General features: G+C 44.1%; 1 long non-coding RNA gene across 1 annotated transcript; it reads right to left on the reverse strand.

Moving 5' to 3' along the window:
• Positions 1 to 2930: 2930 nt before the first annotated feature.
• On the reverse strand, positions 2931 to 5108 carry LOC121929199. Its single transcript, XR_006103621.1, has 2 exons — positions 4972 to 5108; positions 2931 to 3934 (listed from the first exon to the last, which is right to left on the reverse strand). It is a non-coding gene; the product is annotated as an uncharacterized LOC121929199 (long non-coding RNA).
• Between the last annotated feature and the right edge of the window lie 6099 nt (positions 5109 to 11207).

Below are 11207 nucleotides of genomic sequence, written 5' to 3' on the forward strand. Positions count from 1 at the left end.
GGGTTTAAGTGTGTGTTTTTGAAGGTGGGTGGCTGAGATTAGTAACTGTTGATGTACCACCCACCCCACTCCTGAGCTGGCTGAGTTAGTCTTGGTAGTAGCATTGGTGTCCATTTGGCAGGAGAGGTCAACATCCATGGGGAAACTGTTCTGTCTTATGTGCCATGATAACCATGGGGTTGTGCCAAATAATACCAGCTTCTGTATCACCATTGTGTGCACAGTGTCATTCAAAGATGCTATCTGAAGTGGTCAGGAACCGTTTACATTCTGCCTTAAAAGAAGAGAACATGGACTACTAGACAGCCCACTGTGACAAATTGTCAAGACACATTGCAGACAAAGTCACCCAGATTCACTCATACATGGATTCTGTAGTGATAGGTCTGGTGGAAGTAATCTTGGTGCCTGCTTGTCCTGTATTACTGGATAGGTTGCTATTTGTGCAGCCTGAGGATGAGGACATGATCAGTGGCATCACTAGAGTTGGTGTCACCTGGGAGGATAACTCATGGTGTCATTGATCTCCACACCATATGTATCTTTAATAATTTATTTGTAGTAATGATACTCACAAATTGTAATTACAGTATATCATTGAATGTAATGGCAATAGCTGTGACATAAGCAACTAGCAAATAGTGTATGCTTTATATGTATATAGTTAAAGTGAAAATTTGGCAAGATGTGATGTTTTTATAGAAAATTTTAAACAAAATAATATACTGTATATATTTAAATGTCTGAGACCTCCTTTATCCTCCCACTGAGCCTTCCCCCACTCACACCATCTCTTCCAATGAGCTGCAGCATTTTAAAGGGATGCAGGTGAATGCCACAGACTGTTTCTGCCCAATGGCAGATGTTTGGAGAGCAGTGATATCACCCATCCCCTCCACTTAGGGGGTCACCTGGTGAAGCCTGCAGTTCCCGCATCGCTCAAGTGATGCCCCTGGGCAAGATCCTTCCCTTGAAGAAGTGAGAGCCACCACATGTATACTGGATCTTTGGCCTTCCTAGCTTCTGAAAGCAGCTAGAAGGGGACTGGTTGAGTGGATAAGGAGAGTAGCGATTTCCTCATTGCAGCAAGGGAGGTTACCATCCTGCCTAAAGGAGGCTGTGGTGAGGCCATTATTAGAAAAAAGGTCTTCCTGGATCCCACCATTTTGAATAATTAACAACCAGTCTCTAATATTCCATTTTTCTGGAGTGTGTGTGCTAGCCTCCTGGCTCCAGGGGTTTCTAGATCCATTTCAGTCTGGCTTCAGGCTTGGCTGTGAGAAAAGAGACAGCTTTAGTCCCCTATTTTTTTGTGGGGTTTTCAGGTTATGTGGCCATGTTCTAGAAGAGTATTCCTGACATTTCGTCAGCATCTGTATCTGGCATCTTCAGATGCTGGCAAGACATCAGGAATAAAGTCTTCTAGAACATGTCCACATAGCCTTCAATTTCAGCTTTGGTCACCTTGATTGATGACCTCAGAGAAATGGATAGGGACTGTGTCCTTATTGGTTTTGCTGGACCTCTCAGTGGCTTTTGATGCCATCAATAATGGTGTCCTTCTCTAGGATGGGAATTGGGAGGCACCACTATGCAGTGGTTCCTGTCTTACTTGGAGGGGCTAATTCAGAAGGTGGTGTTGGGGGATCTATGTTTGATGCCCTGGCCATGGACCGTATATACTCATGTACAAATCAACCACACGTATTAATCAATGGAAGGTTTTGGGGCCAAATGTTTGGATTTTGATATGATCCGTGGATAAGTCGAGGGTACAACTCAGGGGTATGTCACAAAGGATGTAAATGACAATGCTCACACCACCCCTGCCTGCCTTGCAAAGCCCACTGTCTCCTTGCTCCCTGGGAAACCAGGGACACCCACAGACTCTTCTTGGCTGAGCAGGAGCTGTTGAGGTAAAGGTGGTACAGTGGTACCCCGGGATACGAAATACCCACGTTACGAAATTTCCGGGATACGAAAAAATCCCATAGGAAATAACTGTTCCGGGTTACGAAGGTTATTTCGGGTTACGAAGAAAATTTTGGTGCTTTTCGGCGCTATTTCACACGAAATCGCGGCTTTTCCCCATTAGCGCCTATGGGTTTTCGGCTTGCGAAGGCTTTTCAGGTTACGAAAGCGGCGGCGGAACGAATTAATTTTGTAACCCGAGGTACCCCTGTACTTCTTTCTGAGCAGTCCTACTGTATTGATTCATATGTAAGTTGACCCAGGATTCTGGGATCAGTTTTTTAGTATATACAGTACAGACAAGATGGAGGTGTTCTTCGTCAATCATAAGGCAAATCAGGGAATAGGGACTTTGTGCTGCATAAGGTTACCTCTCCATGAAATCATAGGTCCACAGCTTGTCTGTTTTCCTGGCTCTGAGCCTGGATGCCACAAGTGCATTTGCACAACTAAAACTAGTATGCCAGCTGCGTCTGTCCCCTTGAGATGTCAGATCGGCTATGGTGACACATGTCTTGATGACATCCTGTTTAGACTACTGTAATGTATTCTACGTGGGCCTGCCTTTGGAAATTGTCTGGAAACTTCAGAGGGTTCTAGTCAAGAAGCGATGGATTCAGATTACTCAAAAAGAGATTCTACCTAAACATTAGGAAAAGCTCCTGGACCATAACAGCTGTTTGGATGGTATGTCACAGAGGGTGGTGGACCCTTCCTTTTTCTTGTGTGCCTTTAAGTAATTTTTGAGTTATGGTCTAAGGCAACCGTATCAGGGGTTTTCTTCGCAGAATTTGTTCAGAGTGGGATTTGCCCTTTCCTTCCTCTAGTGAAATAAATCACCAGGAACAGATGGCATACCAGTAGAGCTGCTTCAAACTACAGAATCTTCTCTAGTTCTAATTAAAATCTGTCAACACATATGGAAAACAAAACAATTGCCCACAGTTTAGAGAATCACCCAATATCAATCAATCAAATTTATTGTACATGACGACAGGTCATCACAAAAATGTATAGGTATGCTAAAAATTAATAAATAGAAGAAATTAAACTATCGCAGCAGATAATGACTTTTAAACAAGATTAAATATCAAAACCTTATTGAGTCTGAGTAACACATATGTTCATTACAACAAAATTTAAGAAGTAGATTTTCAAGGAGAGTCTTCAATCTTGTCCAAAAGTTAAAAACAGATGTGCAAATGGTTGAGGACCAAGGTTGAGAACCCGTCTCCAGCTTCAGAAACTGTATTGGAGTAGATCTTGGAACTGCCAGGAGAGTCTTTAAAATTCTGTTCTGTAAACATTCTAGATCATAAAGTCTTCTGGAAGCCCTATATCTTTGTCAACGTCAGGAATTGCCGTAACCCCAGGACCATTACATTCACCCACCATGCAGTGGGAGGACAACGACCATCTCTTAGATGGAGGGAGCAAAGATCTTCCCTCTCTGCCTGGGGATGAGTGGTCTTGCTGTTCCTAGCGAAATATATTCTCCTTCGTCTGCTGCTGAGGAGAATGCCTGCGTCATTCTTTCTTCTTCCTCTTTTTCCTCAGCATCCAGGATGGTTCCCTTGATAACTCCAGGAGACTGGCTTTTGTAGACTGGATGGGGCTGAGCATCTCTTTCACCCTGGTAGGAGGAGGTGGCCTTTGCCCAAGATTTCCTCCTTGGGGCACCCAAGAGAGGCTTCAGAGGGGAATCCTGAACGATACTTGCTTTTCTTTGCTGGGCCAGCCTGAGTCTGACCTCATCTGGAAGGCATGATGAGGGTGGCAGCTGCATATGATGGTGATGGATCTGGGTAGGTTTCCATTCCCACTGTCTGGCTTTGGAGATACTTAGCAAGGGTTCCCATTCCTCCTCTGTGGTAAGTTGTGGCGATGCTGCTAAGTATTGAAGTAACCGCCTCACTTGCCGAGCGGTGACTGGAGAACAAGGGCCCTGCGGCGGAAGCTTATCCTGCAAAAAAAAGAAGAAGAAACTTTGAGGGAGGTGGAGAAGGTCCAAGATGGCGGAGAGAGAAGAAGCAAATCGATGCAAGGGAGGCAAGACTGTGCAGAAGAAGTAGTTACAACTCTTTTCTGTTTGTCAGATCTGCAAAGCACTGTGGAGGAGGCTGGTCAGGGAAAGCAGAGAGACCCAAGAGGACATTGTGAAGTGGGAGATGATGAAGCTCAGCAAGGGTTGCATAGAAGAAGGAATCTCTTGTGTAGACGTGGCTTGTGTGACCCAGTTGCCTGAGAAGCCTCTTCTGAGGACATTTCCCTCTTCGTTCTACCCCAAACCTTGCAAGGAACAAGAGCCCCCTCCAGTTATTCCCTTTGACCACCTTCCTTCCCAGTTTGCCCTCTCTTGGCGCACAAGATGGCCGACCCTCAGTGGTCCTTGGGTTTAACAGCTGCTTTTAACAGCTTCAATCTGAGAGACCGTTTGAATGTTTTAGAGGGGACTTCTAAAACCCAGAAAAGGCTTCTTTGGAGTCATGAGAAAGATGGTCCTGTATATCATCATTGTCATCAATCCTCCTCCTCATCCCTTTCCCCCCCCAATACTGAGAGAGTCAAGACGGTGTACAAAAAGTGAAAACACATACAGTTTTAAACACAAATTGCAAATAAAAACAGGCAGAAAGATACAGTGGACCCTTGTTATCTGCTGGGGTTTGGTTCCAAGATCCCCCGTGGATAACAAAATCCGTGGATGCTCAAGTCCCATTAAATATAATGACATAGTAAAATGGTGTCTCTTATAAAAAATGGAACATCAAGGTTTCATATTTTAAATTTATACTTCTTTTGAACATTTTCAAACCATGGAGGCTTGAATCCATGTATTAAAAAATCAGAGTATAAGAAGGGCTGACTCTACTGTCGAAATGCAATTGTCTATAGAGATTAAAGCCAGTCCAAAGGGAACCAGTGGGAACATGAAGTGTCAGAGAGGGAAGCCACAGCAGCACCCATCATCCCCTGCCAGCAGCCTGCCTGCGTTCCCACCTTCTTCTCAAACAGTTCAGAGTCCCACCATGTTGCTGTCCTTGTTCTTTAGACCAGCAAGGAGGACTAAAGGACTAGAAGAAACCTATTTGTGACTTCAGCTCCCAGAATCCTAGACCATTGGCCAAGATGGCTGAGGCTTCTGGGAAATGAAGTCCAGAGGCTCAGAGTTGAGGAATAACTGCTCTAACGGCTTTATCTCCGAGGGGGGGGAGGGGAGAAAGTATGAAATGGCCCAATGAGAACCATCCTCTCTTGGAAATAGAACGTATTGGTTTAGTTTGTGTCCGAAGACGGGATTGGTTTGCGCGTTGGCCAATGGAGGAGGCCGTCGCTGCTGGCGCGCGGGGTTAGCCAATAGGGAAGCAGGAGGCATTTGGGAAGGGTGCGCATGCGCACCTGACCCTGAGCAACTCTAGCAAAGCATGAGAGATGGCCAGTGCCGTTGTGTGGAAGCGACGTGCAGCGCTCATGTACACTGTTGGGACGTGGACCGTCTTCGGCTACCTCGCCTTCCGGTTCCTGAGGAGGGAGGACAAGTACCAGGAAAAGGAGGACGAGGAGGGCCAGCAGCGGCAGCCAGGTAATATGGGACCTCAAAATGGAGGACAAGACAGATAGATAGATAGCTGAGACCCCAAGGACTCTCCAGTCCAGTCTCCTGCCATGCAGGAACTCCCAATCAAAGCACCCCTGTCAGACAGACAGATAGATAGCAGGTCTTCTGCCATGCAGGAACTCCCAATCAAAGCACCCCTGACAGACAGACAGATAGATAGCAGGTCTTCTGCCATGCAGGAACTCCCAATCAAGGCATCCCTGACAGACAGACAGACAGATAGACAGATAGCTGAGACCCCAAAGGCCATCCACTCCAACCCCCTTCTGCCATGCAGGAACTCTCAATCAAAGCATCTCTGACAGACAGACAGCTGAAACCCCAAGGACTATCCAATCCAACCCCATTCTGCCATGCAGGAACTCACAATCCAAGCCCCGCCTGTGACAGATGGCCATGCAGCCTCTGTTTAAAGACCTCCAAAGAAGGAGACTCCATCTCATTCCAAGGCAGCATATTCCACTGTTGAACAGCTCTTACTGTCAGGAAGTTCCTCCTAATGTTGTTATTATTGTTATTAACATTTGTAAAGGTTGCACAGTGCTTTACATAGTAAGGGTCCAATAAAATAGGGGGGGGGGGAATAAAAACCTGCCAAGCGCCGTACAATCTAAAACAACAACATTACATGATTAAAGTATCTCTTAAATAATACTATTATTCAATGTTGAGGTGGAATCTATTTTCCTGTAGCTTGCATCCATTGCTCTGGGTCCTAGTCTCTGGAGCAGCAGAAAACAAGGTTGCTCCCTCCTCAGTATGACATTCCTTCAAATATTTAAACAGGGCTATCATATCACCTCTTAACCTTCTCTTCTCCAGGCTAAACATACCCAACTCCCTAAGCTGCTTGTCATAGGGCAATATTAAGATAGAACCTGTTTTCCTGTAGTTTAAATCAATTGCTTCAAGTCCTAGTCTCTGGAGAAAGAGAAGACAAGCTTGAGAGCCAGTGTGGTGTAGAGGCTTGAGTTTTAGACTACAACTCTGAAGACCAAGGTTCGGTTCCCAGCTCAGCCATGTAAACCCACTGGGTGACCTTGGGCAAGCCACACTCTCTCAGCCTCAGGAGAAGGCAGTGGCAAACCTCTTCTGAACAAATCTTGCCAAGTAAACCCTACGATATAATAGCAATAGCAAATACATTTCTATACCGTTTACCAATGCACTAAGCAATTTACAAAGTATAAGCTAATTGTCCCCAGCAAGCTGGGTACTCATTTTAGCAACCTCTGAAGGATGCCAGGCTGTCAACCCTGAGTCCCTGGCTGGTATTGAATTCATAATCTTTGGTTTATGACTGAGTGGCTGCAGTACAGGCATTTAACCACTGCACCACCAGGGTATGTTCACCTTAAGTCAGAAGCAACTTGACAGCATGTAACACACACACATCACCCTCAATATGACATCCTTCCAAATAGTTAAACATGGCTATCACATCACCTCTTATCCTTCTCTTTCCCAGGCTAAACTTATTGAGCTCCCTAAGCCGTTGCTCATAGGTTTGCAGACCTTTCAGCATTTTGATCCACCTACTCTGGACACACACCAGCTTGTCAACATCCTTTTTGAATTGTGGTACCCAGAAGTGGACATAGTATTCCAGTATTTGTTGCAAAGGGAACATTGTTTTGGGCACCTAGTTCATAAAGTTGCACTAGATATAATATTTAGAATCATAGAGTTGGAAGAGACCACAATGGACATCCAGTCCAACCCTCTGTCAGTCAAAGCATCCCTGACAGATGGCCATCCAGCCTCTGTTTAAAGACCTCCAGAGAAGGAGACTCCACCACTCTCCGAGGGAATGTGTTCCACTGTCGAACAGCCCTTACTGTCAGGAAATTCCTCCTAATGTCATCCAGGTCATCCATAAAGATATTGTGTAGCACTGGGCCCAGGACAGAGCCCTGTGGGACCCCACGCCATTGTTGAGCACCTTTGGGTTCGGCTGTTCAACCAGTTACAAATCCATGTAACAGTTACCTTACTATAGTTATCATACTATATTTTTACCAATATTTGATGTTATACTAGTTTGTAACCTTTCAGGTTATGTACAAGTTCAGCACAAATCAATTTTCCTGTTAAGTATGCTAATAAGATGAAGAATTTATGGAGATCATCATAGTAACAAGTTGTTTGTTTCTTTGTCTTTTGGCAAAACATGATATAGCTCTAGTAATTTGGGTTTGAGAGGTGCATCTGTCACAGTGATTCCCAAACGTTGGTCCTCCAGGTAGTTAGAAATTCTGGGAGCTGAAGTCCAAACCAACTGGAGGACCAAAGTTTGGGAACCTAGACTAGTGGTCCCCAAACTCTGCTCATTAAGGGATTTTGGACTTCAGCTCCTATTGGCCAACATAGCTGAGGCTTCTGGGAGCTGAAGTCCAAAATCTCTTAAAGGGCACAGTTTGGGGGACCACTGGTCTAGACTCTAGAGCAGTGGTTCTCAACCTGTGGGTCGTGACCCCTTTGAGGGTCGAACGACGTTTTCACAGGGATCACCTAAGACCACCAGAAAACATATATTTATGAAATAGCAGTGAAAATAATTTTATGATGGGGGGGTCACCACAACGTGAGGGACTGTATTAAAGGGTTGCAGCATTAGGAAGGTTGAGAACCGCTGCTCTAGACGAGCTTCACACATGCTAACTGTGGTAATGAACACTTGCTCAAATATTTTTAAATCTATGTTTGAACTGTCATTTTAGCATCTGAATGTTAGTCTTTTAAGTAATATTTATGCCACTGTGTTTGAGAAAAACTTTCTCAGCATGTTATACAAACGGGAACTCTTACCTTCTTTTTTCCCTTTAGATAAGAAACTGGAATTTGGCACGACTGCTTCAGAAGACACTATAACAGAAACGACTGTGTATGGAACACCAGGCTCAGATTTTAGCGTCACAACAGTAGTGAAATATAAAGCAAACTTTGTGCCTTATACAACTCGTATATATAATTACGTACGATCCTTTTTTGATGACAGTGCTAAAAAAGAAAAGTAAATGAGTCTGAGTACATCGACTCCACATTTCAAATGTTATCCTATATTGAAGAATATATACCTGTGTCAAGATATTTTATGGTGAAGAATCGAATTCCCTATGTTAACATCCAAAGTTAAACTAATTTGAAAGGTATGTTAACTGTCAGCAGTTGCTCTTAAAAACTCAGTGGGTTTCTTCAGTTGCCTCACAGAGGATTGCCATAGATTTGAATTTGTTTTCACCTATTAAAACTGGATTGCTATTTCAATGCATTTCTTTGTTTCTTGTGTGTTTGAAAAGAACAAAATTTAAACAGCCAGGATAAGTAACTATCAGGGTCATGGTCTTGCCTTGCTTAACTGATGCCATACTTATTGCTGTGTTTGAACATAAGTGTGTAAATATGGGATATGGGTTATGATACTTTATTGGTGAATCAGAGAGAAGTACAGATTGTGTATCATGTGCAGCCTGGGATAATGAGCAGATTCTTGGGGAAGATGTATGAGTTGTCACTTACCAAGGGCGTTATTATGGGAATCCGTAGCTTGGTACAGAGTGGAAATATAAAGAGGCCAGAACTGAGGAAAGAATATATTTTGAATTCTGAAAAATGGGGTAAAGGCTTTTGTGATGGGTGAATTGTTTGAAAAGAATAATTGGGGAAAATGCCTCAGTCCTGACAACAATCATGAACTGTGATTTACTCTGCTTGCTGGATAAAGCTTTTCTGAGTTTACTGAAGGCTTGTGTTCCTGAGCTGGCGTTAGCCAGTACATTACCATAACCTTGGTGGCTACCAGCTTGAGGATCTTTTGTTTTAGGTTAGGAGTATGCATCCATTGCCCATTTTAGTTTATTTCCCCCTCTACACACCTCATAAGCTGCAATGTAAGTCCGGTCATGACTGGAAGTGCTGTTGCATCACTTCTGGTTTTGGAATTGGCTTAAGTAAGGGCTGTTCGAGAGTGGAACACACTTCCTCGGAGTGTAATGGAGTCTCCTTTGTTGGAGGTCTAAGCAGAGGCTGGCCATCTGTCGGGGATGCTTTGATTGAGAGTTCCTGCATAGCAGAAGGGGTTTGGACTGGATGGCCGTTGGGGTCTCTTCCAATTCTGTGATTCTAAGTACAGCTGATGTTTGCACCGGATAGGTTGATAGTGGTAGTGGAAGGTGAGGGAGCCTTAACCACAACATTTTTGTGATGTTTTGAGATCTGGGCTCATGATTTTGTTTTAATTTGGAGGGCTTCAGAGACTGCAAAGGAAGTTCCATGGGCCCCAATCCTTGCTCTGGTCAAAGTCTTGCTCTTAAAATGGGTCTGTTAACCAAAACAGTCATCTGTAACAGATGCCCTGGAGGTAAGAGAAACCCCATCTCCTTAAATTCTCAGTTTGACAGGATTTCTGTTATCCCTCCTAAATGCAAACCATGTGAATGAGCTCACTAACTTGCAATATGAATTAGCTGCAGTGCTGAAACCAAGGATGATAACTCCAGGTTTCCCCCCAGCTTGGATGGTTTTCAGCTGTCCACCATCCAGGAGTCAAAAAACATAAATTGTTGTAACACTTTTACTATTCCTTCCCATCTGCTTCATATGTTCAAACATTTAGAACATGAGTCTAAACTGGGCAGTTTTTTTTTAATTTAAAAAAATCATCTAAATTTAATCAACAGATTGCAGTTCAATCAACTGGTTGCTAAAGGTGCTAAAGCAGAACAGGAAGAATGAACAACGAAACATAAGTTCTCAAAAGATTGATTTTCCTGCCACAATTGTAACCTCCTTAGAGGTAGCTAATACTGTTCTTCAACTCCTAAAACATGAGAAGCCATGCATGTGAATTATGCAAGTCCCAGTCCATGAAGAGGCTTTACAGCTTCACAATGTGGAGTGAGAAGGAGGCAGCCAATATTACTGCTTGGAAATATCGTCCCCTCCTATTTCAGCAGGTAAAGCATCTTCAAGTAGAAACCCTCTGGAAAGCTCATCCCAGTTTCCTAGAAACTGCAATAGCAAGAATGATGGTAGTGTTACCCATGCTGGTTTCATATAAATTTTGGAATCAATGATAACCCTTGGATGACCCCTGGCCAGACTCCACGCCTGTCCTCCATTACTGGCAAGGCGATAAGTCATGTACACCTCTCCTAAGGGAGTTCTCACCTTAACATCTTAGAAGGTCTGGGAAGTCGCATGAAGGGATTATCTTAAGCCAGGAAGAGTAAAATATTTACCTTCCCCGGAGCTATCACCCCTCCTCGAGTCTGTTGTCCGAACAGCTTAAGTCCTAGATATTATCAGAGCCAGACATCCAGGTGAAAGAAAGCAATTAAACACCTTTGTTCCAATCACCAAAACTCTCTGCCCTCTGGCCAGATTTGGCCTATAAAAAGTCCCCACTTTTGCTGCTCAAGGCGCCATTTGCAAGGTCTACTTACTCCACGTCAGTCAGACCTCTGTTCTGGTAGCCGGCATTTCTGCTCAAACCCACGTTGCGGAGCAGACTTGCCTCACTGTCCATCACCACTCCATTCGCTCCCCGGAGGGAATCTACATTCTGGTAAGCATCACCCTTAGTAACGCCTGAAATCTGTTCCTATTTTCCAACCCT

The sequence above is a fragment of the Sceloporus undulatus genome, chromosome 4 (genome assembly GCF_019175285.1).
Source record: "Sceloporus undulatus isolate JIND9_A2432 ecotype Alabama chromosome 4, SceUnd_v1.1, whole genome shotgun sequence".
NCBI classification, from domain to species: domain Eukaryota; kingdom Metazoa; phylum Chordata; class Lepidosauria; order Squamata; family Phrynosomatidae; genus Sceloporus; species Sceloporus undulatus.